The 26,461-nt window shown below is 44.1% G+C and overlaps 1 protein-coding gene across 1 annotated transcript in view; it reads left to right on the plus strand.

Moving 5' to 3' along the window:
- TFRC (transferrin receptor) overlaps positions 1–26,461 on the plus strand; it is a 661,121-nt gene that overhangs the window by 452,555 nt on the left and 182,105 nt on the right. The window lies entirely within an intron of this gene.

Consider the following 26,461-nt stretch of genomic DNA (forward strand, 5'->3'; position numbering starts at 1 on the left):
TGTCGGATACTCCGCCCGCTTCGTCCAAAAAGCGCAAGGACAAAACAGCGAAGCCTAGGGTGGATGAACCGGCAGTCCCAGACGTCGGTTCTTTAGAAGGCTCAGTGGAGCCGGAGGTTTTGCCAGGAGTTTCTTTGGAGTCTCAGGCAGAGACTTTACTGTTACAGGATGTGCCTTCTCAGGAAGTAGGCCAGGCTGAGGGGGCTTCTCAGGTAACTGTTCTTCCCTCTCTTCCCAAGGTAGTTAGAGCTTCTCCTGTTTCCAAAACTTCTTTGAGAGGTAGGCCAAGTTCAGCTTCAGTGGGGGCTTCTCCTAGCACTTCCGGTTCTGTGCCTAAGAAACATATGCTTAAAATGGCAGAAGATTTAATTACTATGATTAGAGGTTCTATGCCCCCTCCTGATAAGAGGCCTAGGGTGGAACCTGAGTTTGAGTGTTTGGAACAGTATTCAGAGGCTTCAGAGTCTTCTGCGGAAGACTTGCAGGAATTTCCACCTTATTCTGATTCTGATGTGGATGATTCCACACCTACAGCTTCTCCTCCTGAGGATTTCTCATTTTCAGAGACTCTGCATTCCATGAGAGAACACTTTAAATGGGAAGGCCAAGATTATTCTGATTCCAGGAAAAGGCTTAGGGAATTCTTATTTTTACCCCAACATAGGCCCTTAGCTATACCTCCTGTGTTGAATGTGGTGGAAGATGTTTTTGCAGAGGCTTCCCTGAACCCTGACTCTTTGCCTCCTGCTCCTGTTAAACCTGATAGGTACTATAGGGTGCCCGAAGCTCATAAGTATTTGTTTAAGAGTCCTAGGGCGGACCCAGAAACTGTTTCTCAGGGGCCTAAAGGTGTTAAGGCCTCTGTGGTTAAAAATCCTGTTCCCACTGATAGAGGCAAGGGCTTTGGATAGGTGGGGAAAGAAAGTGTATACTACTTCCACTCTTGCCATGAGAGCGTTGAATTGTCAGTTTCACATGTTAAAATATCAAAATTATCTCCTTTCACAATTGAAATCTAAGGTGGATGCTTTGGCGGAAGGTATTGAGTGTAAAGAGTTGTTGGATTTAGTTCATGTGTCTGAACAAGTGGGTAAGCATTCTTTACAATGTGGTTTTGATGCTGTACAGGCCTCCTCGAGGGTGGCTGCCACTAGTTCTGTTCTTCGCAGGCATGCCTGGTTGAGGGATCAGAATTTAGCTGAGCATGTTAAGACAAGGATTTTGGATGCTCCTTTACAGTCTGATGTGTTTGGTTCGCCTGTGGAAGCAGTTTTAAAGAAAATGGAGGACAAAGCTAAGTCTATGCAAACTGTTAAAGATTTTTTGCAGGTGCAGCCACCGAAGTTTAGTAGAAATTGGCCTGCTAAGGGGTGGACATATCCTGCTTATGATTCCCAGTCTAGGGGTAGGTCTAGACGTGGTAGGGGCAGAGCTCAAGGTTCTTTTAGGCCTAGAACAGGAGTTCACCTGCTCAGACTTCTGGTGAGGGCAGGGGTCAGTCCTTTCGTAAACAGACCCAATGACCTGCCTTTTCAGCTGCCGGTAGATTCTCGTCTGGCAGCTCCTTTGGGAGGAAGACTGTCTCTTCAAAGACAATTGGGATTTAATTACTCAAGACAGATGGGTGTTGGATATCATTCACCACGGTTACAGGTTTTATTTCCATACATTGCCCCCTTTCAAAGGCATGCCAGACGTTCCTCCTCCACAAAGAAAAGAGGCTCACAAGCAAATTTCTCAGTTACTCCAGATGGGGCCATTCAGCCAGTCCCTGTATCAGAAAGGGGCCTAGGATTTTATTCTCGCCTGTTCCTAGTACCAAAGAAGGGGAACACGTGGAGACCAATTTTGGATTTATCTCTCCTCAACACTTATCTGGACATTCCCAAGTTCAAGATGTTGACGTTACAACAGCTTTTACCTCTGCTGGGCAAAGATCACTGGATGGTAACTTTAGATCTCAAGGAAGCTTACCTTCATGTGCCTATAAGGCTAAGTTGCAGGAAGTATCTGCGGTTTAGAGCTGGAAATTCTCATTATCAGTTCTCTGCATTGCCCTTTGGCTTATCTACTGCGCCCAGAGTATTCACAAAGGTTCTGGCTCCAGTGATAGCTTACTTCAGGCTACAAGGAATTCAAATCTATCCTTACTTGGACGACTGCCTGATTCTGGCTCAAGAAAAGGAAGACCTTCTACAGCATCTGGAATATGTTATAGCAGTGCTAAGATGCCTAGGGTATTCTGTGAACGAAATAAAGTCCAGTCTAGTACCCTCTCAAGACATGTGCTTTCTGGGTGTGAGACTGAATACAGCAGCCCAGATGGCCTTTTTAACCCCGGACAAACAAAAGTCTATCACTTTACTTCCATCAACTATCTCATCAGTCCGTGCTGACTGCAAGGACAGTCCTTCAAGCATTAGGGTTCATGGCATCTTGTATTCTGGTGCTTCCCAATGCCAAACTGCATATGAGGAAGCTACAATGGTATCTCAAAAATGTATGGACACAGCACTGCCAGGATTTGGACACTGTCATTCAAATACCTTGCCTTCAAAAAGAATTTTTGTGGTGGGCTCAGGAATGTCACCTAAACAAGGGACTCTCTGTGACCCGGCCAGAGGCGAGTCAGATTTTAACGACAGATGCCTCGGACATTGCTTGGGAGCTCATCTAAATGGAAAGTGGATACAAGACAAGTGGCCTGCCAGACTACAGCATCTACATATCAACATGAAGGAGATGTTAGCAGTCCAGTTTGCATTAATGGCTTTCAAGGAGTTACTTCTTCCAGGGCAGGTGTTGATTCTAACAGACAACACAACTGTCATGTGGTACATCAACAAACAAGGGGGAACACATTCTTACCCATTGTGCAGGCAAGCAATGATTTTATGGGAGACTGCGCTCAGCTTGCAACTAACTCTTCAGGCAAGGTTTCTGCCAGGAGCACAGAACTCCTTAGCAGATGTGTTAAGCAGACAAATCATGGATCCCCACGAGTGGAAACTGGATCTTCATGTATTTCAAAGGTTGACAGTGTCCTGGGGAACTCCAGACATAGATCTGTTCGCTTCTCCACTAAACCACCAGCTGCCAAAGTTTTGCACAAAGAGGTTACATCACACAGCTTGGAAAGTGGATGCTCTTTCTTTCAGTTGGAAAAATCTTCATGTGTATGCGTTTCCACCTCTGCCTCTTCTTCCAAAGGTGCTTCTAAAAGTCAGACAGGACAAGCCAAGGATGATTTTAATAGCTCCAGATTGGCCTCGGCAGCACTGGTACCCATTACTGAGGAGTCTAGTAAAGAAGCCTCCATGGCCTTTACCCTTGATTCCGCACCTGTTGTCTCAGAGAGAAGGCCACCTGCTCAATGTCAAGCTTCGCTCTCTTCATCTAACAGCATGGCATATTCTGTTTTGAAAGACAGCCGGTCTCAACTTCCTCAACAAGTTTTAAATGTGATTATGGAAGCTAGAAGACCTAGTACAAGGAAAGTGTATGCAGAAAAATGGAAGAGATTTTTATTTTGGAGTGCAGCAAGGAATTTGGAGATTTCTGAGCCTAATTTGAGTGTGGCTCTTCAATATCTTACTGAGTTATTGGACAAAGGTTTGTCCTTCTCTTCCATTAAGATTCATGCTGCAGCAATTTCAGCTCACTATGATTGTGACCCACCATTGTTTTCGCATCCTTTGTTCAAGCAGTTTCTTAGAGGGGCAAAGAATATAAGACCACCACGTAGAGCTCCTACTCCTGCTTGGGATCTCAATTTTGTGTTGGAAAAACTTACTCTACAACCTTTTGAGCCTGCGGCTACTGCTGAATTGAAATACTTGTCATGGAAGACTGCTTTTCTGTTGGCTATTACTTCTGCAAGAAGGGTGTCTGAGTTGCAGGCCCTTATGGCAGTAGAGCCCTTTTGATTTTCCATAAGGATAGGGTATCATTACGTACTAATCCTTCCTTTATGCCTAAGGTGGTTTCTAGTGTGGCTTTAAACCAAACTATTCATTTGCCTACTTTTTATGCAGACCCCCAAATAAAGGGGAAAATATTTTGCACACTTTAGATGTACACAGGCAATTGCGTTATTATTTAAGCAGGACTAAGGATTTTAGGCAGTCTCAGCAGTTGTTTGTTTCTTTTGCTTTGAGTTCACAGGGCAAGCCTGTGTCAAAACAGACTATTTCTAGGTGGATTGGGTTTTGCATTGCATTTTGTTATTCCCATCATGGCAAGGAGATTCCAGCTGGGATTAGGCCTCATTCCACTAGGGCTACTGCCACTTCAACAGCATTTCTAAGGGGTGGCAACTAAGGATATTTTGGAGGCAGCTACTTGGAGTTCAGTGCATACTTTCTCTAAGCATTATCACCTTCCTCTCTACTCTAAGTCTAGGGCTGGTTTTGCCACAGCTATTTTGCAAGGCATGTTGTCAGCTCCTGCTTCTTTATGATTTGCCAGCCTCCCTTACCTCTGCTTTGGGATTCTACCCAATAGTAAGGACTGCAGCAATGTGGAACGAAGAACATAGTACAGTTTTGTACCTACCATAAATGTAGATGTTCGAGGATCCACATTGCTGCAGTCCAATTTACCCTCCCTCCTTCCCTCTGTGTTTAGGGGTGGTTGTGTAGGTGAGGTTATCTGCTGATATTTTTGTATATATTTTTGTATATAATGTACATATTTTTGGTGCAGGTATTTTGAGCCTTGTCTTTTTAGGGTCTTCTGACATCTGGGGCAAGAAAAGACTGAGGATATGACGTCGGTCATGCGCATTAGTACCCTGACGTACTGACGTCAGTCTAATGCGCCCTGACCGACGTCAGCCATATACTCTGGTATTTGGGCCGACTGGACAGCGGACTACCCCAATAGTAAGGACTGCAGCAATGTGGATCCTCGAACATCTACATTTATGGTAGGTACAAAACTGTACTTTATGTACTCGCCATAACGTTCCATGTGAGTTCCATCTTGCCTTCATTCTCATGTCCCTCCCTCCATCCCCCACCTGGCTGTTTACCTAGACGCTGGTCTCATCCTGGTAATTCAGTTCCTTCCTTTTTTTTCCCCCCTCAGAGTAGTCCTTTTACAAGGATGTGGTACACGCAGCAAACAAGATCTGAGGTAATTCCAGCAGTGCTTTGTGGGATAAGGGGCTTGGTCTCTAGCAACTGGTAAACCTTGTGCTTGCCAACGGCTGTGTCGGAGCAGAGGGATCGGCTGTGTACCCATCAGTGAAAAATGAAGGCGAGATGGAACTTGCATGGAACGTTATGGTGAGTACATAACTTATTCTCACAGCTTCTAGTATCTTTCAGTTTGAAGACGTGCTGTTACCAGAAAACTTCCATCTGGGTGAGAAGGCTTAATGCATTTGAATGTTTGCACATGATCCTGATTGCATTTTTGACTTGGCCATTTTGTTGCTCATTGAGTGAGGCGCAATGCTCAAGGCAACAGTACACTTTGTGTGAAGTGTGGAAATATGGCCCCATGTTGGCTGATTAAGTAGCCTCTTAATGTTCTGTTGCTTTGCCACTGACCAGCCCTTCTTTTCAGTGGACTTCAACTGCATGGTTGACAAGATTGTCCATCTTCTAATAAAACTTGTCTGTTTTTTTTGCTGTGGACTCTGCCCATCAACTGAGCCATGGGCCCTTATGTAGGGTTTCCTTTCGCTAACATCTTTTGTCCTGTAGTACTTGCCCACATCTTCTCCACAAAATACCTTTAAACCTGTCTTTGAACTAATCTGTTCCCAAGTTCTCTTTTTGGGAGGAGGGCCTTTGTACTGTGTGCTTGGTCTCTTTAGGTTTTACTAAAAGAGGGCACTTATTTCAGGAAGATGGGTTCTTTTTGTTTTGTGTTAAGAGGAACTTGAAATGTCTAAACCCCTTTTCAAGTGGATTGCAGCTGCATTCTTTTCTGTCAAGCAGCTAACAAATCACTGTAAAATACAAAGGTCTAATACTGCATTCAGTCAGTGATGTGGATGTTTCCATTGTTTAAAAATGTTTCCATTGAAGACTTCGTAGCCATTTAGTCCATTTCATACATTTGCCAAGAATTACTTTGACTGATTTACTAGGAGCTGCTCTTCTTTTGGCATATTTGTGCTGTATTTTCTTTGTCTTGTAGCTCTGGCCTTCCAAAGAGTTTCAGGCTATATGGTGCTGGCTAACAGGCTAAGAAAAGTTAAAATAGCAAACAAGGCAGCAGAGGCATGCTCCCAGCTTCTAGAAAGTGACTCAGCAGATGGCACAGTCTGATTACAAAGTAAAGACCCACAGACAAGATTGGGCACCCTACGTAAGGACCATAAGTAACATGCTCACCAGCCCACAGGACATCAAGGCTGACTGAATACTCCAGCAACTTCTGAATGAAGAAAACCCCACAGAAGTTGCGTTTAGTTCATGTTTTCATGGACATCGCTGTTGGCCAACATGAAGTACCACTAACATCTAAATTTTAAGTTCTTTTAGCTTTGAGAAGCATAATTGTCAACCTTGCTTTTCCCACTTTCTACATGAGGTTGGGATTTCGCATCAGCTGTTGCCATCTGTTTCACATCAGTGCCACTGCCCCCATGCCTGACTCACAGGTCTATGCCTAACTCACAGGTCGTCTGTCATACAACCAATCCATCTTTTTTTCTTGAATCTGTTTCCTCTTGCTTTCTTTCAGTCTGTCCCTGATCTGCTTTCCTGCACATGTGCCCAAACTACCTTAATCTGTTCTTTCTCTGCAGTTGGAGCTTAAGTTTTCATTACTTTGCCTGTCCCACAGTGTGCATCCTACCACCCATTTCGGGCACTTTGTCTCCCACCTCTAACTTCAACTGTTGTACCTTTACTGCCCAGATGTGTGTACTGTATATTGGTACTTGGTCACATCACTGCTTTGTACATCTTACTGTTTTGGCATTGTCACAACCTACTCCTGATACTTTGTGCCAATTAGCCACATGGTTCTAACTTTGACCTCTTCTGAGACGCCTCTTCTAGATTTGAAACTTGGTGTGTTCCCTTACTTTCCCTTCTATCTCAATTTTTGGCTTCTGATTCCTTCCTTTTTCTGTTTGCAACCTTATCTGTACTGTTTCATGTATGCCTTTAGTTTCACATTCCATTCTCCTGTCATTGGGTGAAGTTCTTCAGTCTACCTGTAATGGCATCCTTTGCGTACAACAGGTGTGCTTTATCCTCCAGTTTGCTGCTCATACTGATTATGGACTATATTAGCAGTGGGTTCAGAGCTGGAGCCTGATGCACAAGGCTCCCATTGAAAACCTCATAATCCAAACACTGTACTTGTCATTGTACATGGCCTGCATTAATTCTGGGACCTGGAACCACCTCTGGACTGCCCAAATTTCTCTTGGGACCTTGTATGCTTTCTCCCAGTTGGACACTTTCCTCTTTAGCTACTTCTCAAACAGTCTTACTCCAAATTTCAGGTAGATTGCTCAATCCTGATCTGAATCCAAACTGCTAATCTCCTGTCTTAATTTCTACTACTGTTAATCAGTCACCCTCTCCAGAACTTTCATGCAGTGCAGAGTTTGATACGTCTCTCCTGCCAGTTTTAAGTCTTAGTGCCCATGGATATGAGTGCTTATTCAGTCATTTTGGATATCCCTTTCTGTCCATACTGTGAGTAAGTACCTTCTGGAGCCATTTCTCACCTTTTTCACCCAACCTCTATTGTGCATGCAGTGATGCTTTCTGAGCCTGCTGCTTTCCCTGCCATAATTTTCCTTTGTCCTTTTCATATGTTAGTGTTCATAACATAGGGGAGTCTGCTACAGGTTGTCCCAAACATCCAACCTGTATTTACTGTGGTACATGCAATGTCAGACATGGGTTCCCATCCAACATCCGATATAAAATGACATCTGGTATAATGTAGACGTCTGCACGTACCATCCCCAGAACTTTTCTGCCTCCTGTCTGAATGCCATCTCTGGTCATGTGCTCAACAGTGAAGCTGCTGATTCCAGTCAGATTTAAGTGCCCATTGTTTTTTTTTTCTTTAATTTTTGGGTGCTACTACTGTTGCTGAGGCGATCATCTAGGAAGGGCAAGTCAGTGTGCAGGACAAATTCCACAAGGATTACCATGACCTGTGCCTTTTTTTTTGGCCCTAGCCACCGTCATACCTCCTATTTGCAAAGCATTTGTTCCCAAGACCCTTTACAGCGGTCTCACTTCTCTTAATTTATACTTGCAGACCCAGTGCCTTAAGCATTTGGCTCTTTCATGGAAAGTACGTCAGGCCCTTCAGGGGAGCTGGTTTAAAAAAAAAAAGACCAGTAAATCTGTCTGAGGTCTCTGCTGCTCAAATTTCGGACATCTTTCCTGAGGCCAGTGTTTGCACGGAGACCTGTTCAGAGTAAGTTGGTGGCTTATCCCATGGGGTACCATAGTGGAAGCTGCAAGAGATCCTGCTAGCTTGTCCTCTGGGGAAGTGCAGACTTCCACAACGGACATATTGGGGGAACCCAGGCTTATTGCGAGGACCTTTAGAGACTTACTCCAAATCCTTGTACGTGAAGAGGTTCCAAGCGCCATTATCAAAGGTAGGCCTCCTCCAGGTCCCTTGTCCTTTCACAGTTTGGCTGTCTTACTAAAGAAAAACATGCTTCTCAGGAACATTCTGCAGATTGGCAAGCCTTTTCTCAAGGGCCCTTTAATGTCTTTATGGCTCTTGGGCAGTCTACAGGGGTTTCTCTCCCTTCCCTTTCTCCAGTTTCTCAAGGAATTAGGATTAGGGATTCCTCAAATGAATTGAGTCACTGGCATATTCTGCCCAGATTCTCCATTGGAGTATTCTTCCCCAGAGGAGGAACCAAATAGTACAGAATCTCCCTGGTGAGGATTTTACCTTGAGACCATTTTGAAGATGAGAAAATGCAAGTAGGATTGCGCTCAGGTTTCTGAGGTGCAAAAAAGATACTATCCCAGGTATTTGGTAAACCCTACACGGAGTGTAGGAATAGTGCAGCAGCTGCTGCATGGAATATGGCCGCCAAGCAATCCAGTAAAGGGCTCCCAGGACATGTAAGAGCGCTCCTACACTATTCCCACATGGACACCACTGCCTAATGCTAGTTACCTCATTTGCTCGTGGAAGCCATGCAAAGGAGGTGAGTTAGTGTTTCAGCAGGCAGGTGTCCATGCGGGAATAGTGTAAGAAGCTGAAATGTGTTCAGCTACTAGCTGAGCACATTTCTGCAAATTACAAAACAGAGGCATAACAGCTCAAAATAAAGCATGTATTGCAAACGTTAGGCATGCCAGTGACTAAATATATGGCCATTGGCATGATTAAATTTTATAAAAACCTTTTTGGCAGATCTCTGCCGTTTAAGCATAGGGCAGCTGCACACAAACAAGATTGTGCTGAAAATGAAAAAAGTGAAAAAGCAGTTTTCAGGGAAATCTGCTTTTTGCCATTATAGTCAGTAGCATGCAGAATGAAAAGACCAGGGAGTAGTGGTCGCTAATTGGAAAGACCCAGTGTACGGGTGATAACTATGGATTAAGGCAGTGGTGTATGCAAATGAGGGGATTTATACTGAATCGCAAATTTCTTCTAAGTGTGAAGACTGCACCTAACCGTGTAGATGCACCAACATGACTCTGTGCAGGAGAGCTAGATGACATGAAAATGGGGTGTCATGCTTGCTTGTAAGCACATTGGAGCTTGGTGGCCTTTGTTTGCCCTTTGCAAAGTACAGCTAAGGAAAGGGGTGTCTGAGGCTGTTTTGACTTATTCCATGAAATAGAGCATGTTCGCATCCAGGGTAGGGCCATTTTTGCTTAAAAATGTTTACTTTAAACAGTTGTGTGGCATATAGCAGGCATAAAACAAAAAGGAAATAGCAGAACTGTTTACATTGGCGTGCATCGGGGCTTAAACAGAGAGGAAATGGGAAGGGGAAACAGCAGGAGGGCAATGGAGAACTACCATAGCTGGCAGGTGGAATGCATCAGCCAATTACACAGGCAGCAGCCCAGCACCCTTCTATAAACTATGCAAACATCTTTCAGTCTGTTTTTTCTCAAGCTGTACACCACTGGTGTTCACATTCGGAGGAATTTGAAACTGACAAAACTAACAATGTTAGGGGCTGCTGTTTTATTTATGTGCTAGAGACTGAGTGGTGAGGAGGATAATGCTGACAACCAGCTCAGACCGAGGAGAAGAGTGTTCAGACCCAAGGTAACCTACCAGGGGCTACATGATTTGGAGATGGAGCACTACAGGGTGGACAGGGACTAACTTCAACTTGTGAGCTATGCCAGCCTCCCCTCAGACCCAGAACCAACGGAGGGTAACCCATCCCAGTGGATACCAAGGTATGTGTATCCTTTAGAAAGTACCTGTAGCTAGTATTCTTAAGACCAACTGGGGGATATCATGGGGTTCACAGGAATCTGCTTCCAAGATACTCCACCAGTTCCTGGATGCCATGTGCCAACATGCCACTGAGCATATTTACTTCCCCAGCACCTAGGAGGAGAGGACCAGCAGTAATCGTCTCTACCACAGTTTAGCAGAATACTTGGAGGTACTGGGTGCTATTGATTGCACGCACATCCTACCCAGGTCACCAGGTGGTGCTTTGATGTGGGTCTACCTAAACTGCAAGGGGTTCCACTCAACTGCCACGTAGTGTGCGATGCCCAGAGCCTTATGAATGTGTGTGCTGGCAGCGCTGGAAGCTATCACTACTCCCACATCTTGCACAGCTGTACCAAGTGTTTGCCAGTGGGGGCATTCCATATGGCCATTTTGTATGGGATGCTGACTATGCACTGTAGCATTGGCTGACACCCACCAGAAATGCTCACACCCACAATAGAATGCCATAATGAGGCACATGCACAAACTAAGATCATTGTAGAGTGTTTGAGATGCTCGTCACAGTTCCGCTGCCTTGACATATCTGGTGGAGCCTTGCAGTACTCTCCACCCACGTGTACATGTTCATAGTATGTGCCATGCTACACTATGATCCTGCAGACACAGCTGCAGCAGGTACAAAACGAAGGGCCACACAGACCCCCTCCATTGCCAAGGTCTCCACAGGCACAGAGGGACTCCTGACCCTCTAGGCAAACTGGTGTGTCTAGTATGCCCTGTCCTTGGCAGAGGCAACACATAGCACATACGCTGACACTGTAGGGCCTGAGGGGCTGATCTCGGACTCCACACAGTAAAATGGATCCCAAGCATCACACCACCTGTACCTTACCATGTATAGGCAGTGTACGTGCATCTGACAGTCAGGTCCTCAAGCACAGTCCTCCCAACTGCCTCAGGCACAAGGTAAGGTAATCTCCTTAACAATAAAAGAATGGAGTAGAATGTTCTAATAGCATATCTATGGTATTGATTCAAGCTTGTAAGGGAATGGGTGGCTTACTGGGATAGCAGCAGACAACTGACAGCTCTGTGGGACAGCAGGAAGTGTATATTCCCAATACTAGCTTACCCACACTATGCAGTACCACCATAGTTGAAAAATACCACTGCATTATGTGGTGTGCCAAATAACTGGGGGGTCATGGTTTACATGCATGGATGTCAGTGAGGGTCCCATACCTACCCCCAGCCTATCAACTGTAGAAAACCATACAGAAATGTCTGACCAAGGCTATGGCGGCATCCATGAAATCCCCACAAGACCTACACAGTGATATCACAGCAGGTTTGGCAGTGGCAGTATGGCTCTGAAAGGTAATAAGTCAAGCTAAAAGTGTTTATCCAAGAACAAAGTCTAACTACAAATGTGTATGACAGAACAATCTGACCTGTGGTTGATACCGTTATGCCTGTAGTCTGAAAATAGGGCATACCACTATGTTAAATGGGACCAAAATGTTAAGTAAATATCAGCACAGTCTCTGCAAAGGTGTATTGTGTACAGATGCCCCCCCCCCATAGTCCCATAGAAATGCAGTAACATATCCCTAGTCTTAAGCATCATCCAGCTGTCAACTAGAGTGATGGCTCAACACAAACTGAAAGCAGTTGTCAGTCACACCCACAGTCAACTTACTGGTGCCATCCCAGGGGCGTCAACTGCTGGCAGCTTGGGAACATATGATCATCAGAATGCACTGCGTTGCTACAGATGGCCTGCATCTGTCACACCTAGCTTACAGCCGTCTGGCAAATGCCCATGCCTCACCCACAGTGCCCTGTTAGGGAGTGTCATGGGGTCTATAACACCAACATAATACAATATACAAAATGCAAAGAAAGGCCATGCTGCTAACTGCTAGGAGAAATCCTGCCAGTGTTGGTGCCAGAAATCTGGACAAAGCCATGAATAATGGGGTGGAAAAGGTCCAAAGAGAAGGACACCTTTGAAATACTGCTCTAATGTTAGAAAGTTGATGGAATGATTGTATTAGCATGGAATGTCTGAAGGGTATGAAGTCTGAAACTGCAATGTCAGCAATCTTTCTTCAACCCTGAGTGACTTGCAAAACACTTTTTTCCTTTGAAAACCACATTCGTTTGGGTAACCAACCAGATAAGAGTCATGAATCTGGACATTGTGATGCTCTGTACAGTCAACAGGCAGGGCTAGGAGTCTAAACATGGGAATGCACTTACTGGAGGCAGTCCTAACCCTGGGAGATGGTGACATGTCTGCACCCACAGAACTCTGGCCCACAGCCATGGGGAGTAACACACCCTTCCCTGATCACTCATCCTATGCAACATATTGACCCCTAAAATGTGTCCATCCAAGCAAAGTGAGGTGGGCCATACATATGCGAGACACACCTCCAGGCTGGTCAAACAGTCTGACATGCACAAGACCCTCCAAGTGCAGTCAGCCTTTGAGAAGACTCCTGTATAGCTATAGGTTAACATATCTGACCTTGGACAACCCCCCTCCCACATCTTATCCCCTACAAATCTATCTGGAGTCTGCCTGTCACACTGATCCTGCCTGACTTATATTAGCCAACTGTGGACTGGAAATCAGACCAGGCCAGAACAAAAATGCACAGATTCCACCATTGTAAAATAGCACCAAGTGCTGAACCATTTCCACAGCTCCAGCAGTCAGTTGGACATAGGCCCACCTCTCAACAGGCTGGATTGTGCAAGAATGTGTAGCATTTGGCCAATATTGGTGTATGCATCATCCAGCCAGTATTACTCTGGTAAATCACTGTAATGATCTGAGGAGGTATGTCACTAGTGTCACTAGATACTGAAACAATACATGACTGTCAAACATCATATATGGCAGATGTCTGCTAAAACAAGCCCTGTAACCCTTGCAGCCTATACATTGACAGTCACAATCATCATATGGCCCATTGTCTCCCATTTTGATAGGCTAGCGCCAGATGTCCTGTACCAACAGGTTGAAAGGTATGGCTGTAGCAAAACAAAATGGACGAGTAAAATTCCTGGAATGGAGTCCCACATTTACTATAGGTCACACTGGGCATGGTCATACACTTAGAGAATTGTCAGTAGGATCTAGGAATTAACAGGCTTTCCCCCACCCAGTGCACTTCCCATTGCCCTATTTTAGCAATCCTGAAGATGTCTATCACCATAGAAGTACCTTTTGTCAGGCCTCGGCCCTATAAGCTCTGTGGCGCATGCGGTAATTGCGTAACACTGTAGCACAAATATCTAGTAGGGTAGGAGTTCTAACCTCAGTCCTGGCAAATGTGTGTTCATAAGTTATTTAGGTCCATTCAAACCCAGTACACTTCCCTTTCCCTACTTTAGCAGTCCTGCAGATCAGTCACCTTAGAAGTCCCTTTCGTCAGGCCTCAGTCCCTTAAGCTCTTGCGCATGCGGTAACTGCGTAACACTGTAGCACATGTCTAGTTGGGTAGGAGTTCTAATCCCAATTCTGGCAAGTGTGTCTAGTTTAATGTACTGGATGAGAGCGGCCACAAAATAAATCACCCATTGCCATACTTTACAAAGGGCTGGTGATCCTCGCCTTAGAAGTACCTTTGGACAGCCTTCACCCTATAAAGCTCCGTGGTGCGTGTGAAATGCATAACACTGTAGTAGCAATAAGTAGGAGTTCTAATCTCAATCCGTGTGTGTGTAAGCACAGTATCATTTCGGGGGGGGGGGTGTTTGCGTGAGAACCATATCAATTCCGGGATAGGTTTTGCTATATTTTGCTTTATGCTGTTGCCCACCCAGTGTCCACATTAGGCCCAGTTGTCATCTACTGTAGAGGGACCTGTAGATACTCTGTAGTCCTGTAAACATTGTGCCTTGTGCAATAACTGACAGAATGGAATAGATAACCAGATAGGCAGCCCATCTAATCCTTGGATATCACTTCCCACTTATGAGTTGTACACAAGCACACTCTGGTAGGCAGCAATTACTACATCAGTAGGTGACCTGCAAATGTCTGAGCCCACAGTGTGAAATCAGCAGACTCCATGTCAGTCTGCTGAACAGTCACGAGTGGAGTCCCACATGTGGACCTGGGTCCCCTCATGTTTGGGATTCACACCGGAGGACCAGCCCAATACAAAGGTGCCCTGGCTGACAGTTTGTTAATGACTCCAAGGTGGGTGCTATTACCCCCCCGCCCCCCCCCACATGAGGTTGACATCCTTCACCAATGCCTCTGATGCCTCTGACTGTTGGAACCCTGGACATAAAAGCTCCATACCAGATGTGCTGCCATCCCATTTGGGTATGACATGGTTCCCATAAAGTAATACATTGGTAGTCCACTGAGCACTGATGTTGGTATAACTGAACTGGGAACACAGATTGCTAGTGAGCTATATGGTGCCCCCCACAATGCCACTGTCTTCCAAAACTCCTTATATGTTGTCACTTCTAAGTGTTGAATCCAGGAAGTAAACTGTTTCCCTGTACACTCCCCTCAATAGGCCAGTCATTGTGTACTATGGCCCCATTGCTATGTACCCCACTGGACGCCAACAATAGGAGAGGCTGCAAATGTACCTCAGAGGATCTTGGTGCTACATACTTGCCCCATACAGACAGACTCCAACTGCAATAAATCTCATATTGGCTACTTAGGTGTGAGTTCTGCCTGACATACACAGCCATGTCTGACCCAACCCTGTCAGGAATGCTACATCCAGAGAAACCAATCTTTCCACACACATGCCCCAGATACCTCCACCCCATCCTTACAATCAACAGGACATGCTGGAGGGATAGGTCCACAACCCAGAGACTGGCCATGCTATGGAATAGACACCACATACATGTCGAGCAGAGCACATCACTGGCCCTCCAAGAGAAATCATGGTGTGGATGGGGAATAGAATACCCACCTTGGGGATCACTCCAATTACTATACTCACTGGGAAGTATTGTCAGGTGGTATGATGCCAGTGTATTCCCATGGGCTAGCCTTGTAAAGCCTCCATACCATATGGATCTCAGTACTGTAGTGTGTGTAAACGAGGGTGAAAGTAGTTGTTGGCCCGTCTCGCCCACTGCCATACCTTACAAGTGCTGAAGATGTTCACTATATAGGTACCTTGGGAAATTCTACAACCTATAAGCTCTGTGGTGTGTGCGGTAACTGCTTAACACTAACGCCAATAACCACATAGCTAGGGGTTCTGATGAGTCCTGGAAAGTCGGTCTTGTCTCTGCGTCGGTCTTGTCTCTGCGTCGGTCTTGTCTCTGCGTCGGTCTTGTCTCTGCGTCGGTCTTGTCTCTGCGTCGGTCTTGTCTCTGCGTCGGTCTTGTCTCTAAGTCGGTCTTGTCTCTGCGTCGGTCTTGTCTCTGCGTCGGTCTTGTCTCTGCGTCGGTCTTGTCTCTGCGTCGGTCTTGTCTCTGCGTCGGTCTTGTCTCTGCGTCGGTCTCACGCTGTAAATTTATATTTTATTAGGATTGGAGACTAGGATCCGATCTATAGTGGATCCGGGGGGATTTATTTTGGTCGGGTTATGGAGAGTATTGGAGTGAAGTTGGAGGTTAATGGGTAGGGAGGGAGAGGGACTTTATTCCAGTCAATATTTACATCTCCTAGGATGCAAGTTTTGTAGTTAATTTTAGTAGAAGCCCATAGGAGAATATCTTGGAGTGTAGAGAGATTGTTACCAGGTGAGATGTATAGGGCAATGATGCAGATATTTTTGTTTAGTTTTAGTAGTCCAACAGTGAGTTCAGTGTTCTGGAATTTGGAGGGGAATTAAGGTAAGGTTAGAGAAGACTAAGGCAGTGCTGCCACCTTTTTTGTTTCTTCAGTCGTTTCTGAGACTGAAGTCTTGGGGGCAGGATCTCATTGTCTGAGAGAAAGGGTTTAAGCCAGGTTTCGGAGATTGCTAAGATGTCAGGTTGGTTATGGCTTAACCAGGCTTGAAATTGGTGAACTTTAAGACTTTTGATGTAAAAATCTTTAGGGTGTTGTGGTAAGAGGAGGATAAGGGGTGGGTGTTAGTAAAGGGAGTAGGACCAGGTTTAGGATGGATATCACCAGCTTTGGAGTAATTTAAAGGAAATAACCCTTAGCCATTCAGGTTTGCAAGGTATGAGTTTTGGTAGGTTTAAGATTATAGTTGGAGACTGTGTCTTAACTTTAGAGGAGAAGATTTTCGGGTGGAATAGGTACAGAGTCTGAGGAGGCAATAGAGTGGAAATGGGAGTAATAGTGAAGGTGGGTTTTTATGGTAGCTATCTTTGTAGGGAGTACTGGACAAGCATTGGAGGAATATGTGCTAGCATAGTATAAAGAAATTGGGAACAGAGGAGGCAGGGGGGCCTGGAGGGTGTGGTGACTTGAGAGCATATAGGAGCAAAGGGAGAGTAATATATGTAGGTTTGGAGAATACAGAAGGCTAAGAGAGAGGGTTTAGAAAGTGGAGGCTTTCTAGAAAGTTGAGAAGGAGGGGACTATAATTTGGGTGTTGCGAGTTGTAGGTAGGAGTAAAGGAGGAGCTGCTATTGGGTAATTAAGCTGGGAGGGTGTAAGAGGAATAAAGCTAGGCATGCTGGGATGGGTGGGAATTGGGGGCAGGGTAGGGAAGCAGAGTTTGCCCATAGGGCAAACTGAGCGCAAATGAGGTGAGTACAGTGGAACAATTATCAAAGAGCAGTTTAATGGCTATAGTAAGGAGGTTTGTACTAAAGTTTTCAGGAAAAGCAGGCTGGCCTTTACTGAGGGTGGTTTAGCAAGGAGGGGAGTAGATGTTTACAGTCTTAGGATATTGCATTTTAACCAGCTTTTGTAGAAAAATAAGTGTCTGGATTAAAATGTATAACTAGGATTTACATGGTAGATGCTGCCACCTAGTGGAAGGAAGAGAGAGCAAGCAGCAGGGATAGTCAAACCCGGCTTAAGTTTAAATATATTCTCAGTTAAGGAAAACTGGAGGGGGAAAGGGCAAAACGGTCTGAGGTAAGCTGCTAGAACGCACACACTGGAGGGCAGACTAACTCGGTAGGTATTACAACAAGTCTATATGCAATTGGTTTTAAGCAACATACATTAACAGTCTTGTTGCTGGGTCTTCCCAGCAGTAGCTTTCCAAGTACCAGGCAAGCTGGCAAATTCAGGGTGTCTTCAGGAGTTAGCTGGAGGTATTCCTTTTGCTTTAAGGCAGTGAGGGAGCACCCGGGACGGGTTATGGGAGGAGAGTCAAGCAGCCCAAACCTCAGGACTGGCACAGGGAAGCTGAGTGCTTAATGCAGGATTTAAAAAAAAAATCTATTTCTTCCTGAGGTTTTAGAGGCCACTATTTTCTTGAGCTCTTGTGCTTTCTCTCAAGTCACTAGGTCTTTGCCATTGAGCCATCTGACTACTGCTTGCAGCTGATTGTGGCAACCAGTAGTTTATGCTGTGGGCTGACAGTTTCACAGGTGAGGATTTTGCAATCACTGATTCTATCCCAATGCCCCCTTCCTCACTTGGAAGTTCTTCCTGAGTTGTGTGTTGACCCTCTTGTGACCTTGACTGCGTTTTGCAGAACCATGTATTGGCTGCTGTCAGTCCATTTGCCAAAGTCTACAATGGCCTGTTCTTCTTGCCCCACCCTTGTAAACCCAGGCAGTATTCCCATTCTGTTCTGTGTGCACTGAGATCCCTGGTTATAAATGCCATCTTGTTTTATCTAGTAGGTCCTGCAGCTGCTACCTCAGTGTGTTTTTTCTTGGTTATTAAAACCATACTGTAGGGAATAGGCTAGGTAATAGTCTTGTCCTTGCACTGGAGTCCAATTGCCATGAGCCTGCCACTAATTTTGATATCACTGTGCTGAGGGGGAGGCTTCTAAAGACAATTTTGCACTATTTCTAGTCTGTCTTCTCACTAAGTAGTAAACTCTGAATCCCAAGCAAAGTGGCTTTTCTGTACTTCAGTTCTGTCTTTTGGACACAGAACATGTCCAGCGTTCTCCTTACTGTCATCTCATTCACTTCAAGCTGCATCCTGTTAGTGAATGTTTGAGTGTAGCAATCCTTGGCTTATGTTTGGCTGATTTCACATCTAGCTTTTCCTCAGCAGAGCTAACCCAGGTAACCTAAGCTGGGCAACTGAACTGTAGCTATCCAGCTTATTTACCCAGGGCTGCTGGGATTTATGGCAAAAACGGACCAATATTGACACAAAGATCCCTCCCACTGTTACTCTGGGTCCCTGGTGCAAGTCTGAGTAGGCTGGAGTTGGAACTTGCTTATCAAAATCAAATACCCACCCCCATTTTTGATAACATTGGATCTAGGTTTTTTGGTCATGTTGACTAATTTATATACCATTGAGTGGCTAGTCCTGACATGGCACTCTTTGATCCATGCTTTTCTCTCTAGAGGGTACTACTGTTAATATTATATTGATTAACAAATATCCCTTTTCTCGCATCACAAGTTATGCAGGATTTGTGCTATTCATACGCAGGTGGTACTTGATTTTTTAATCTCCATTAGATGTTTCACTGCTGCAGTCATTACTCTTGGGTTATGCAGTCAAGTGGTCCCGCAGTCGGCCAGAGTTCCAAAGACTTGGTCCGGCGTCAGTTGCTGTTGCTTCTTCCCTGACGTCAGTGTGCCAGGGGTATAGAAGATGCAGTCGATGCCATTTTCTTCAGTCTTTCTTGCCGCGCAGTGCCCGAAATAAAAGCAGTTTGCAGGTGCCGGTCTGCCGACTCCTGAGATTTTCAATTCGAATTTCAGAACTGAAGTCTTCAATAAAGCTAAGTACCCCGTTGGGGAAACTTTTTCTTGCCTCAGACAGATGTCAGTAAAAGTTAATAATAATTGCATTTCTTGTGGGAAGCAAATGCCTCATAAGGATTTTCATTCTTACTGTATTCCATGCCTAGGCCCAGACCACGACGTCACTAGTCGGTTTTGTGCTAGAATTAACAAACGCACTAAACGTCTGTTTGATTTTGCTCGCCATTACTTTGGCCGAAGGTTTAATTATGCCATGCTGTCGGAACAACCGACCGGAATACACAAATGCAAAAACAAGGGTAAGGACAGGCATCCGAGGCCCAAAACTGACTGAAGCCTCTTCTAGGCCAGTCGCTGGTTCTCAGTGAGGCGCTTTTGCAGCCCCTGACACCCGCTACCTCAGAGCCACAGGCCGCTTCAGACTCCCACGTGGAGATGTCTATGCCTCTGGATACTCAAGGTGTTGGGCCTACGGAAACTAACCCTTCAGATGGGTCCGGAGTCGCTGAGAAGGTATCTGCTTCTGAGGGTGTTTTCAGACCTTCACAGCTTACCATAAAAACTACAGCCAAGTCTAAAACTCCATTAAAGACCAAAGTACAGCATTCACCTGGACAGGCCTCCATGCCTAAAAAACAGATGCTCAAAATGGCCGAAGACTTAATTACTCTGATCAGGGGTACCTATCCCCCTCCTGATTAAAAGGCCTAGGCAGGATACAGACTGATTCCTCTGACCAGGTTTCCATTTCTTCAGATTCCTCTTCAGGCCAGCGATACTCTTTACCCCCCCTATGAGGACTGTGATGCTGAAGAATCAATTCCTTCAGCCTGTCCTCCTGAGGATTATTCTTTTGGGGAAACTTTACATACCATGAGGGAGCATTTCCACTGGGAGGGCCAGGATTACTCAGAATCCAAGAAAAGGCTCAGAATACTGACTTATTACCTCAGCACAGACCCCTTGCTATTCTGCCAGTGTTGGATATTGTGGATGATGTGTTCTCTGAATCCAGTTTAAATCCGGATTCTTTGCCCCCTACTCCAGTCAAGCCAGTTAGGTACTACAGAGTCCCTGACTCTGGGTCCCAAGGGGGTAAAGGCTTCAATGGCTAAGAATACAGTCCCCTCTGACAGGGATTCTAGAGCATTAGACAGATGAGAGAAGAAAGTTTACACTTCTGCAACTTTAGCAGTGAGAGCTTTAAATTGCCAGTTTCACATGCTTAAATTCCAACAAAATTTTATGTCTATGTTAAAACGGAAAATAATTGCAAGATCAGAACATCCTGACTAAGGAAGTGCAGGATTTATTGCAGCTGAACAAGTGGGAAAACATACTCCGTAATGTGGTTTTGATTCATTAGAGGCTTCTTGTAGAGCAGCAGTTACAGATTCTGTGATTCGAAGGCATGCTTGGTTAAAAGAACAAGGTTTACCTGATCATGTTACGGCTAAATTACTGGATGCTCCTTTACAGCAGGATATTTTATTTAGTGTTAAGGCAGAAGAGGTATTAAAGAAAATGGAGGATAAGGCAAAATCTATGCAAACAGTGAAGGATTTCTTACAGGTACAGCCACCTCGATTTAGCAGAAATTGGCCTTAAAAGAATTGGTCCTTTCCAGTGTACAAAGAGGCAGATACAGACACCCAAGAGGGAGATCTCAGCCCCAAGGGTCTTACAGACCAAGACAGTGGGGTGCTTCAACCTCAAAAGGAGGCGAAGACAAATCACAACCTTACAGGAAACTGTCCCAATGACTCCCCCCTTCGAATGCCAAGCACTTACCTTTTGGCAGCTCCCTTAGGGGGAAAATTAGTACTTTTTTCTCAAATTTGGCATAAAATCACACAGGACAAATGGGTTCTGAATATTGTCTCTAGGTTACAGGTTCCACTTTCACTACCAAGAATAAAAGGAATGCCAGAACTGCCACAATCAATGGGCAGAGGCACAAAAACAAATTACAGCCCTCATGGACATGAGCTATTCAGAAAGCGCCACAACAGGAACAAGGATTTTACTCGAGACTTTTCCTGGTCCCCAGAAAGGACAAAGCCTGGAGACCCATACTAGACCTTTCTACTCTACTTACCTGGATGTTCCGAAATTCAAAATGTTGACACTACAGCTTCTTCCCATGATGGGCACGAAGGCTTGGCTTGTTACTTTGGATCTCAGAGGCATATCTGCATGTCCCTATCAGACAAAATTGCAGAAGCTACCTCAGATTCATAGCTGGTACAATGCATTACCAATTCCCTACACTGCCCTTTGGCTTATCTACTGTGCCCAGGGTCTTCACAAAATGCCTGGCACCAGTAATTGCATTTTGCAGACAAAGGAATTCAAATATATCCATACCTGGACGACTGCCTTATACAAGCAGAGAGCAAGGACATTCTTCTAAAGCATCTGGCATTTGTAAAAAGGTTGCTAATTTGCCTAGGGTACACAGTAAACAAAAAGTCAAAACTAGTGCCCTCACAAGAGATAATATTCCTGGGTGCCAACTTAAATGCAACAGCCCAGATGGCTAATCTCTCACCAGACAAGCAAGGACAACTGACTCAGTACTTTCAATTGATGGCAACGAAAATCCAACTCCCTGCAAGAAAAATTCTGCAGGCCTTGGGATTCATGGCATCCTGCATACTAATTCCATATGCCAGACTGCATATGAGGAAATTACAATGGTACCTAAAAGTGTTGACTCAGCACTTTAAGTTTGGAAGCAGTAATACCACTAATTCCCCTGCCTACAACAGGAGCTTCAATGGTGGGCACAGGCATTTCACCTCAACAAGGGACAGCCTTTCACTCTACCCACAGCCAGGCAGACACTAACAGATGTTTTGGATTATGCCTGGGGAGCATACATGGCAGGAAAATGTATTCAGGGCAAGTGGACCGCAGACCAAATGCATCTTCATATCAATCGAAAAGATGTTGGCTGTACAAAATGCCCTAGCTTTCAAGGACCTTCTGCATCCAGGACCACTATTAAAGACAGACAACACCACAGTTATGTGGTACATAAGCAAGGAAGCATTCATTCTTATCCCCTATGCAGCCAAGCCATGACCTTGTGGAACACAGCTCTAACCTATCAAGTTAATCTACAAGCACAGTTCCTGCCAGGAAAGAAAAATACTCTGGCAGACTTAAGCAGAAACATTATGGATCCTCATGAGTGGAAATTAAATCCACAAGTATTCAGCATGATAACACAAAAATAGGGGTACCCAGACATAGATCTTTTTGCCTCCCCAAAGAATTGCCAATTACAAAAATTCTGCACAAGGACTTATCACACAAGCATGGAAAGTGGATGCTCTCTCTTTCAGCTGGAAAAGCCTAAAAGTTTATGCCTTCCCACCACTGCCTCTCCTTTCCAAGGTGCTCCTAAAAGCCAGACAAGAAAAACCACAGATGATCCTGATTGCCCCAGACTGGCCACGCCAGCACTGGTACCCAATCTTAAATTTTGGCTCAAGGCCCACCATGGATTTTACCTCAAACTCCGCACCTTCTGACTCGACAACAATCTGATCCTGCAGTCTGCTCAAAACCCTAAACCTGCCTGCATGGCAGATTCATTAGTCAAGCAGACAACACCGCTCTCAAGCTGTTATGGATATTTTGGAGGCCAGGAGGCCTAGCACCAGGAAATCTTCAGAAAAGTGGGAAGAGATTCTGTGCCTGGAACCAGGCTCAAAGCCTTCACCCTCTTGTCCCAAATATTCCTCAGATACTACAGTACTTAACTGAGATGCTGGCCAAAGGACTATCCTTTTCATCCATTAAGATCCACGCCTCTGCCATCTCGGCTCATTACAGCACAGGTCCTCCTATTTTCTCACCCATTGCTAAAGCAGTACCTCAGAGGGGCTATAAACAAGATCGCCCTGGAGAGCACAAACACCTACTTGGGGCATGAAAAATTGAAGAAAATGGTGTCTGCTGCTTCTTGTATACCCCTGACGCACTGGCGTCATGGAGGAGGTGACAGCAACCGACACCGGACCAAGACTTTGGAACTCTGGCCGACTGCAGGATAACCCAAGTGTAATGACTGCAGCAGTGAAGACACTATCTACATTTATGGTAGGTACAAAACTGTACTTCTGTTGACCTTTTTTGCACCTACTTGCATAGCAGTCGTACAGCAAGTTTGCTCATTTGCCTTTTTGCTTTTTTTGATTCTGATAAAAAAATTATCCACACTTTATCAATCCACTGTTTCTTCCTATTTGTTTATACCAGTCGCAGGCTTTGCTCATCCTTCATTGTTTAGCACATTGACATGTTTTCTCTCTCTCATTTCTCCAAGCCTTTTGGGTTTCTAATACCATGATAGGAATGGACCCAGTTCCCAAGTCAAAGTATGATTAAAGTTCATGGAATTAGTATTTCAGTCTGTCAGCCAGAAGTGCTGTTCGCAGCACCTGCAGTGTGCCCAGTAATGACTCCTCCCACAATTTGTATGGATTTACATGTATTGGTTAACGTATCTAAATATGATTGTTGATTCTTTAAGACCCATTGGTCCTACTGCTATTGGAACTGTCTGGGTATCTTTCTTCCACATTGCTCTTTGCCTGCAAATCCTGATATTTTGACTCTGTGCAAGACACTGTAGTCACTGGATGTAGCAATTTCATTGCTACTTTTGTCTTCATGTACCACTGTATCTGGTTTTCTCACATCTGTTTTTTGGACTGTTGGTAATGGGTGATCCCATGTGATGTAGACTTAATTTTCTGTGATGCATTGTAGCTAATGTCTCCCTGTCCATAATGCTTGCACAATCCCTAGTGCAACAGTCTTGCCACATTATTATGCTTGTCTGTATACAGTCCTCCTGCCATTAGTATGTCATAACCAGCAACAGTGTGCGACTGTTTCCAGTTCTGTTTTACAAAACCTACATTTATCGGTTTCTCCCACATGTTGAATGGACTTATAAACCAACGTGTACGTAGCCCAGTCTTGGGCTGCTAATATTAACCTTTCATCTTTGTTTGAATTTGCTTCTTGACCATTCTTGCATTCGATCCTAAACATGAAGTTCTTCCAAGATTTTTTCTGTACTTGCAACTATATTTATGCATTTTCCACATTTCTTGAGTTATCTGATCCTTTGCCTTGTATTTTGTTTTTTGGCATATTCAGTTGCTGCCTGATTTTTTAACTTCTGGTTTGATTTCCATTCCTGTTTGACACTAATATGCTTCTGCTAGACTAAGCAGGGAAGTTGTGTTATTTTCCTGTTACAAGACTTCACTATGTTTGGGTTTTGTGAGGTCAGCAGATGTGTGCAGTTGCATGATTGCAGATCTAAACATGTAATCCATTTCAAGGAGGCCCATACCTCCTTTGGAACAGGGAATATATAATCTTGGTATGCACTTTTTTAATTTAGCATGAAGCATTTTTATCTAATCTGTCAACCTTTTGGTGCCAGTCATTCCAAAACTTAGGACAGGAAGAGCAAATAGATGTCAAAGCTGTTTTCAGAATGTCTTCTGACATTCCTTCCTAAGTTTTATTTGCATTTGTTTGTGTTTTATTGTTGGTCCTTCATTTCCCAAATATTTATACACTCCCTCTTGCTCAAGTTATTTTATATCACTTTCTTGGTGATGCAGCTTTCCTGCTTTAAAGGTTGCTTTTGCATATTTATCAAGACCAAATGACATTCTTATCTGTAAGTTTTGACTACTTGCAGTTGTGCTTTCAGTTTCTCATCTGATGAGCTTTACAATTTTAAAGCGACAGAGGACAAGTCTTTACACTGTTTTTCTAGGAGCCAGATTACAGCCATAGCCTAATCTAAGTAAACATCTTAATGGGTTTAAGGGTAAGACAGCAGCAGTAGTGACAGGGAGTCACCTTGGAATATCCCCCTTTGAATTTTTATCCCTGGAATAATTGTCCTTTATGGCGTGATTTGCAAAGAGGTTTGCAAATATTTCATGGTCACAGTAATGTAATCCATCAGTGTAGGGTGTATCTTGCACATTTTTAAGCACTCTTTTATCCATGAATGTGGGATACTGTCCACTGCTTTTTTTCAGTCCGTACCATACTTGGATTCTTTCCCTTTTTACAGTTCTCCAATATGACTTTAACAAATGATCCTTTGTTCCATACAACTCTTGTTGCCTTTATGTTCTGTTGCCTTAATTGAATTTTCTTCTAAATTACTAAACTCTGGCATTGGTTATGGAGTAAAGTTTATATGTCAGAAGGCAAATTATTCGCCTAATTTTTAGGGTAGCTTGCAGGCTCACTCTTGTTAACCAGGCTGGTGTCTGTTCAGGGTGTGCATATAAATAGTTCTTACTTGTGGCTAACTCTTCATGCAAAGATTTAACACTTTTTTTTAACCAGAAATTGGTACTGCATCTTGGCCAAGGGTTCTCCACTTTGAGACTTTTCCTAACTTGGTGTTTCAATCTCTGGCTGTTACTTCATCCCATTTCATAGCATGTACCTTTATACTTATTCTTTTACTTCTGTTCATTTAGCATCTTTGTTCCACAGGATCTTCATAAATACTTCTCCAAATTGTATCTTTCTTTTTGGTGGTCTTTCAATTTCTTTTACCTTGTTTCCCAATTTTCAAACTTTTTGGGTCATCAATAAATTGCTTTTTGTATTTTTCTTTGTTTAATTGTATGTCTTCTAAGTTTTTCAGCCTGTGTTTAATTTATTTGAGATGGTGCATGATAGATCCTGATCAATTATACTGTGCAATGTTTTTATCACGTCTTTAGTATTTCTGATGTCTTCTCTCTTCTGTACTTAACATTACATTGCTGGTCTTAATTGCTGTATAGTTTTCTATATTTGCTACTTCTATGATGGTATTAGATTTCTTTCCTTCCTTTCCCTTACTGTCATGTGTTCTTGTGGTAGATGTCTTAATTTAGCTGCACAGTAATGTATCCTGTTTACTTCTGTTATATCTCATGGATCTCTTTGGACAGTCCTAATTACGGTGTTCATTTTATCAAACTTGAAACTTTTTGGGTTTTATTGACCAGTAAAGCTCTATTAAATCAGGCAACTTTTCTCTTAACTAGTTTTCTTCTAAATTGAGGGCACATTTCTTCATTTCCTACGGGTATTCTTTAGAAAGTTATATAGCATCTTCCAGTTAGATTTGTTTAGACTAAATCATTCACTTAGCAGGTACTATTTTAACTTCTCAGTTTCTGATCTTTTCTGCTTTTCCTTGGTCGTCTTGGTTTTGAATTGT

The sequence above is a fragment of the Protopterus annectens genome, chromosome 4.part1 (assembly GCF_019279795.1).
Source record: "Protopterus annectens isolate FY-2018-M chromosome 4.part1, PAN1.0, whole genome shotgun sequence".
Taxonomy (NCBI): Eukaryota; Metazoa; Chordata; order Ceratodontiformes; family Protopteridae; genus Protopterus; species Protopterus annectens.